An 8,755-nucleotide genomic window follows, 5' to 3' on the forward strand; every position below is an offset into this window, starting at 1 on the left:
CCACGATGCCTCTCCAACCCACGGCACCACGCCCCCCGACGTGCGCCTCACCCCTCTCGGCCGCACCGCCCCTCTGCCTTTGTGTGCATGACATGTGGGCCACCTAAAATGCGGTGAGCATCAAGTTTCTACCACAGCCACCCGCGATTCCCATGACGCCGCTCGAATCCATGAAATCACATGTCCCCCGACCTGCGGCTCACCCCTCTTGGCCCCACTGCCCCTCTACCTTCCGGAGCATTACATGTGGACCAGTCACCTATCGGGTCCACATGTTATTGACTCAAAGGTAGGTGTAGTAAGGCGCTGAAGCTCAGTCCCGACGGCCCTGAGAGGGAAATGTAACTCCTGCGCCAGGGCTTGTGGTGCTCCCGCAGCACAAACTTGTGCCAAACTCGAGATTTGTTTCGTTACTATACATGCATGATTTAATGGACATTGTAATCTCAACATGTGATGGGGAGCTCTAAATTTGAATTTGAAACTTATAAAACGAAAAGATTCAAAACAAATAAACTGGGAGAGAGGGAGTATATCGTAGGATGTGTCCCATACAAAATAAGTCCCCTGGTTTATCACCGCGAAGATGCGGTTAGAAAGGAGCACAGCGTCTTCCTACTCTACGGCAACAAATCAGCCGCAGACAGCATGGTCCGCCTTTGACCCCATGTGCAAGGTCCGTGCTATCTTTTATTCAATCTCACCGTAGTTCCATCGTAGCAATTCATGCGGTGGCCCGTTGCATGGCTGATCCCAATGTTGGACAAAGGTTCTACGGGAACGGTGTCACCGTTGTAAATGTTGTGCAAATTGATGTTGGTACCCTCCCGTACATATATATATGCAAGCCAATCTCCACTCGCACCGAGCCTAGCCTGTGAAACAGTGGGCAGGGGGAGAATTAGGAAATGGACACGGAAGTAGTCTTTAGAGTGCATTTACTACGTGATCAAACTCATCTTACCTGCTCATCGGAGGAAATCTGAGTGCCCCTCGACATCGGCATCTCAAGGGGCGTCAACTTGCAACTACGGCCACGCCGCGCTGGAGAGACCCCCAAGGAAACATCCTCGTGCGTTCCATGGAACATCAAGATGCATTTTTATGAGTAGTTTATCTTGTGAGAGAAAAGGATGAACGAGGGAAGGCCTCTAGAGATAGAGATGGACACTACTACTACCAATGTGCTGGCCCGTGCGTTGCAATGGATCCAAACTAGTAGAATAATACTTGTTCACGTGCTTGAAATATAAACACTCTAGTTTTGATATACATGTGTCAGCAGACACGACAGCTTGTCCATGGAAGTTGAACCATGGCGACCATCATGTTTCTTGTTTCTACCACTGCCACACCCACACGTGATTCCCATGACGCCGCTCCAACCCACGGCACGACGTCCCCCGACGTGGACATGGATCCTCTGACGTGGCTATCGCTGCCTTGCCCTGCCTTTCCTTCGCTGATAGGTGGGACCCACGCTTATGGGTCCCACATGTCAGTGACAGAACAGTAGGATTGTTCGTGCCCCTCATCCCTCTCGGCCCCACCGCTCCTCTGCCTTTGTGTGCATGACATGTGGGCCAGCTGAACTACGGCGACCATCAACTTTCTACCACAGACACATCCGATTGGACGCGGTTTGCCTGCTCTGTTGCTGTGCTCCGATCCGTACTCCCGCACCATCGAATTTTCATCCAGCGGTTGTGACACATTTCGTCCCGGGCATCAATCCTCAGCTGGAGTACTTATGTACTTATGTACTACATGAGTCTATAACATAATAAATGAAGCTTTGCATGTTACCACACTTATGTTACTACTACCTCTGTCCGGGCTTATTGGTCCCCATTGTATTTCGTGCCAAATTTTGACCATAGATTAAACTAAGAAAATGTTCACGCATGTCACCAAACATTATATTTTTCAAAACTATGTTCAAAGACGAATCCAATGAGATGATTTTTCTTGACATGCATTAACATTTGGCACAAACTATAAAAGGGACCTATAAACCAGGACGGAGGTAGTACCCACTATGAAGGTAGTAACATAGTCTAGGGATATGTGTATGTTACTAGTGTATGTTACTCACCATTGTGGCTAGTCTAACACATAGGCATGGTGCATTAACTCTCACGTTGTTTCTTATTTTTTGACATAAATAGAGGAATCAACCAAGAAGAGATGTGGGGCTTGTATGCTTTTAATGACTTGAGACTATCAAACATGACATGCAGTGGTCAGTTTGTTGCACAAGAACAAATACAACCCACGTCAGCACACACGCATCTTATAGCATCACATCCAATGGCTATAAAAGATGAATGAGACCAAATTATATCTCATCTAGATGAGTTCTAGCAAATTTGTATTAATAATACTTAGTACTCCTGCGCCATGTATCATATAAGTATCATGTAGTACTTTATTTATTGCCATGTATGACACATAGTTCACGAGCGCTCTCTATTCTTTTTTTTAATTTCAAATTTTGCTCCATGGCGCAATCCATCGATACTACTACTGTACAAAAGTGGAGTATATACATTTTTTAAAAGGCTAGAGGGCGGGGCAGTCTAGCTCGGTCGGTTTCACGAGAGGCGAGGGCCTTTGTGATTTGACAGCTCATTAATGTTGTCAAATCGAATAGTACTGCGCCACCCGCTGCACGCCCGGCGCCTCCATTAAACCCCTCCGTTAAACCCGCATGCAAACCGAGAATCCTACTCCGGCCACACGTCCGTTCATGAGCGGGCCGGAGTTAAACGCAACACCGGCCGAGCTCCTCCCGTCCGCCCTCAGTTTAAACGAGGTCAGGCGCCGGCCAAGCTCCTACCGTCCACCCTCTATTTACACAAGGCCAGACAGACAGCGGGCAAGAATCGCACCCCTCCGCCGCTCCCCATCTCCTCCTTCACCATTTTCTCCACCATTCTGATGGCTTCCGATGAGCCGTTCTCCGGCATATTACCCGGCTGGGTGGCCCGCCGAGCCCTCCAGATACGGGCGAGGCCGCTCGGTGCTTCACCAACCTCGCTTGGCCCGACGAAGCCAGTTGCCGCCCCAAGCAGGCGCGTGGTTCAGCAACTCGCCGCTCCAGTTCAGCTCGATGAGGAGTGGCGAGTTGCTCCACGCCGGCACGGCGGCAAGCACGCCGGTACGGGCGCCGTCGCTGCCGCGTCGTATCGCGCCACCAGTGTCTGCGGTGGCCGCGCCTCCCGTGTCTGTAGGCGCGCCTCCCGTGCCTGCGGCAGCGCCATGCAGGCAGAGACAGAAGCCGGGTGCATGGAGAGCGACCAGTCGGTGGCCAGCTTCTCCCTGTCCGCCGCCATCATCGAGGAGAAGTAGAAGACGGGAGGCCGCCGCCACTTGGGACCCATGAAGGCCACCGCCGAGGCGACAACCGCGGATTCAGGTGGTTTCTTTGCTGCTTCGTCTCTTCCGAGGACCTTCGTCGACCCCGCAAGTGTCTGACGAACATGTGGAAGACAAAGGGATCCACGGGCGGCCATTTAGAACTAAAATAAGTCTAGATATATCCATTTCTAGGACAAGTATTTCCAGACGGAGGGAGTATTAATTATACAAGAGAGCCGGATTGGCACCTCTTTGTTCATGTAAATGTAATGAAATCCATCATGTTTATATGAAGATCCGGCTTTTTTATACGAAATCCTTCATGCTTATATGAAATCAGTCCGTGTTTGCACGAATTTCATCTGGTTGGTTAGAGTTGTAAAAATGTATGCCGCTGGCGTTTGACATCGTCCTCCGCGGAAGGAAGTGGGAGGAAATTTGCCGACTGCCGTTGGAGATGCCCTTTATGCTGGAAATAATAGAGTGACATCCAATCCATTTGAGTTAATTGCCTGTATGATTGTCCCTCTATAAAAAGTTAATTGCATGTACAGTGTACACGTGACTTGCAGGGTGGCTACAGCTTCGTACAGAAAGTTAAAAAGAAACAAGTCCATCCTTAATATTCTAAGTACTCTGTGGGTTCCACTGTCAGTACAGTAGCGAAAGAAGTATATATTAAATAAGTAGAGTAATATATAATATACAAATATAAAGTTAAAAGACAGAATTCGAACTCATGTCATCGCGTTGCGAGCATCCGGCGCTAACCAGCCCATCACATTTTTGTTGTAGACCATGCTGGAGATATATCTCAATGTCTACTCTTATATATACTCCATTCGTTCCTAAATATTTGTCTTTTTCAGATTTCAAATGGACTACCACATACGGATGTGTATGTAGACATATTTTAGAGTGTAGATTCACTCATTTTGCTACGTATGTCTTTTCAGGAAGGGGTTAGATTTGTCCTTGATTTATTTATGAGGTATCCAGATGGCACTGCACTGCCAAGAAAAGAGGATAACATCAAAATTATGGACTACTTTTTTGAGTATGTTGGTAAGGTCCGGTCATAGTCACTTGTTGAAATCTCTAAAAAGACAAATACTCCCTCCGTCCGGAAATACTTGTCATCAAAATGGATAAAAGGAAATGTATCTACACGTATTTTAGTTTTAGATACATCTATTTTTATCCATTTTGATGACAAGTATTTTTGGACGGAAGGAGTAGAAAACAGAGTTGGTGATGATGGTGTCCGTGCCATCCTGCAATATAGGCCGTCGGATTTATATCTAATGGATAGGAAATAAACTATGGCAATTTTGCAAAAATATACCCACACGTCTCTCCACGTTCGCAAATAAGGCCTTCCCTCGTTCAGCCTTTTCTCTCACAAGATAAACTACTCATACAAATGCATCTTGATGTTCCGTGCAACGCACGGGCAGCTAGCTAATTTCTTTTAAAGTAGTTGCTGCGATAATTGGGTTGAAGTGATATGTTTTATGTCTGTCCCGAATGATTTCAGATTCACTAGTACTCCCTCCGTTCCAAAATAGATGACCCAACTTTATACTAAAGTTAGTACAAAGTTGAGTCATCTATTTTGGAACGGAGGGAGTAGTAACAAAGAAAAGGTTGCCTTGTTAATTAACAGAAAACAGGGTGAAAACTATCACATGAGGCCGGTAAAAACAACGCACACTGGGTTCAGCGTCATCGTCACTACAGTTGTGCGTGTGCGAGAAGTCTACATATCGAGGGGGCTACCGAGCGAGGCACTGATAACCCACAAGTATAGGGGGTCGCAACAGTTTTCGAGGGTAGAGTATTCAACCCCAATGTGTTGATTCGACACAAGGGGAGCCAAAGAATATTCTAAAGTATTAGCAGCTGAGTTGTCAATTCAACCACACCTGTAAACTTAATATCGCAACAAAGTGTTTAGTAGCAAAGTAATATGATAGTGGTGGTAACGGTAACAAAAGGAAAGACAGCAAAAGTAATGTTTTTGGTATTTTGTAGTGATTGTAGCAGTAGCAACGGAAAAGTAAATAAGCGAGAACCAGTATATGGAAAACTCGTAGGAACCGGATCAATGATGGATAATTATGCCGGATGTGGCTCGTAATGTAACAGTTACAACATAGGGTGACACAGAACTAGCTCCAGTTCATCAATGTAATGTAGGCATGTATTCCGTAAATAGTCATATGTGCTTATGGAAAAGAACTTGCATGACATCTTTTGTCCTACCCTCCCATGGCAGCGGGGTCCTATTGGAAACTAAGGGATATTAAGGCCTCCTTTTAATAGAGAACCGAAACAAAGCATTAGCACATAGTGAATACATGAACTCCTCAAACTATGGTCATCATCGGGAGTGGTCCCGATTATTGTCACTTCGGGGTTGCCGGATCATAACACATAGTAGGTGACTATAGACTTGCAAGATAGGATCAAGAACACACATATATTCATGAAAACATAATAGGTTCAGATCTGAAATCATGGCACTCGGGCCCTAGTGACAAGCATTAAGCATAGCAAAGTCATAGCAACATCAATCTCAGAACATAGTGGATACTAGGGATCAAACCCTAACAAAACTAACTCGATTACATGATAAATCTCATCCAACCCATCACTGTCCAGCAAGCCTACAATGCAATTACTCACGCACGGCGGTGAGCATCATGAAATTGGTGATGGAGGATGGTTGATGATAATGATGTCGACGAATCCCCCTCTCGGGAGCCCCGAACGGACTCCAGATCAGCCCTCCCGAGAGAGATTAGGGCTTGGCGGCGGCTCCGTATCGTAAAACGCGATGAAACTTTCTCTGTTATTTTTTTCTCCCCGAAAGCCAATATATGGAGTTGGAGTTGGCGTTGGAGGGCCACCAGGGAGCCCACGAGGTAGGGCGGCGCGCCTAGGGGGAGGGGCGCGCCCCCCACCCTCGTGGACAGGGTGTGGGCCCCCTGGTCTTCATCTTTGGCGAGGATTTTTTTATTATTTATTCTAAGATATTCCGTGGAGTTTCAGGTCATTACGAGAACTTTTGTTTTCTACACATAAAACAACGCCATGGCAATTCTGCTGAAAACAGCGTCAGTCCGGGTTAGTTCCATTCAAATCATACAACTTAGGGTCCAAAACAAGGGCAAAAGTGTTTGGAAAAGTAGATACGACGGAGACTTATCAGGCACCGAGACACAATGTTTGAGAGAGAAACCAATTGACAGATTATGATCAGATCGAGTTATCACCCTTCTGCTGTCATTATTGGGGGGAGGGAGAGAAAGACGTATCGAGAGTGTGCGTGGTAGGCACAGAGGCACAACTAGCGAGTGTGTGTGTGTGTGTGTGTGTGTGTGTGTGTGTGTGTGTGTGTGTGTTTGAAAGAGGAGTCAATAGATTATTATCAAGATCGATGTGCCACCCTACTCCTTCAGTGCCGGGTAGTGTGTGTGTGTGTGTGTGTGTGTGTGTTTGAGAGAGAATCCAGTCGATAGATTAGTATCAAGATCGAGGTGCCACCCTACTCCTTCGGTGTCGGGTAGTGTGTGTGTGTATGTTTGAGAGAGAAGCCAGTCGATAGATTAGTATCAAGATCGAGGTGTCACCCTACTCCTTCGGTGTTGGGAAGTGTGTGGGGGGGAGGGGCAGTGACACTCACATATCTCTACTCTTATAAAAAAACAGAGTTGGTGATGATGGTGTTCCTGCCATCATGCAATACAGGCCATCCGATTTATATCCGACGGACATGAAGGAAAATATGGCAATTTTGCAAAAAGATACCCACACCCCTCTCAAATAAGGCATTCCCTCATTCATCCTTTTCCCCCACAAGATAAACTTCTCATACAAATGCATCTTGATGTTCCGTGCAACGCACATGGGCATCTTGCTAGTAGGGAGAAGGAGTTTGTGTGACACATATCTAGCTATATTAAGGGATAGGTAGATAGCATATGTGTGAGAGACATTATTATACTTTGAGACATTAGTGGCTGTGGGTGGGCGGAATTAAAGGGGTGGGCGTGTTAGAATAGAGAGCGTGTGTGTTTCTGTGTGAGAGACTTGTAGGACGGGGTAGAAAGACGAATTTAACCCTGGCGGAGGGAGAGAAATACACGAAGTGCGCGTGTGTGATTCCGATGCCCACAGGGAAATGAGATATGTATGCGTGTGAGAGAGATTGCACAATTCATTCACGTATCACTATCTAGCGACCGTGGACGTGCATCGCTTGAACATAAGTCAATATCTACTTCGTATCGTGGCCAAAGGTACAATATCGATTCAACACTATAAAGATTGGACACTCACATATCACATTTTTTTTTCTATTTAAATAAACCTTTTTCAGTTGTGCATGCCAAAGTTACAGTGATGTTTCTTCAAACAACCAATGTAGCTATCATGCACATGCACCATTGTTACTCTTGCATTCAAATTCATTAGTCTTGGATGATTTAAGTTTCTATTTTGAAGTAATATATATGTAATATTCATATATGAATTCAACGGTTACGCAATTTATGAAATGGAGGCTATGTAATCATATGAGGTAAAACTTTTAAGTAGCTAACTACAATATCCATTTCTTTTTGTGCGCCTCTACACTAATACGTCAATGCATTATGTTTGAAGTAAATAACCAATGTCACTAAATTATCTATTTACACGAGAAATACATAGGGTGAGTGTTTGATCCTTTTTTTTGTGAACGCGCCACTACACCCGTACGATTGGCCGCGCCTGTGTGAACGTCCAAGTTATCGACGCATCATCCCGAGTTATTGTTTTTTTCTAGGGTGGACTTCACACCAGTTATTAACTGCTGACGCGTGCCCCGTGTACACAGTCTAGCATGACCTTCCCACTAGCACCGTCCAAAATTAGTTGAAACTAGATACGAACGATCCCGCGAGCGGCAAAATCTCCCGCCTCCTTCTAAAATTTCTGCCACCTTAGTCTTTAGCATGTGAAATCCCCCTTTTGTCCTTGGTGCACGAAGACCAACAGTTACAATACCGCCCTCATCTACATGATAGGTCGGGGCTACTTTGGTAACTTCCGGTTCCCCCCACTACACGCCACCCCCATTTCCTCTCCCCTCCTCCCGCAAAAACGACTAACTCCACAGCACCAGAGCATCTTACATCACGCCATCCGTACTTCATCGCCCTTTCTCCCCTCCCCTCTCGAAACCCTAGACTGCTCATCCACCGGCGTACCATAGCCCATTCACTGACAGCGGCGTCCACCTCGCTGGATCTCCTTCTGTGGCCGCATCTACCCCTCCAACCTCCCCTAGAAACAAGTAGACTGCTCATCCACCACTGTACCACAGCCCATTCAGTGTCGACCTTGTCCA

This window comes from Triticum dicoccoides, chromosome 3B (genome assembly GCF_002162155.2).
Source record: "Triticum dicoccoides isolate Atlit2015 ecotype Zavitan chromosome 3B, WEW_v2.0, whole genome shotgun sequence".
Taxonomy (NCBI): Eukaryota; Viridiplantae; Streptophyta; class Magnoliopsida; order Poales; family Poaceae; genus Triticum; species Triticum dicoccoides.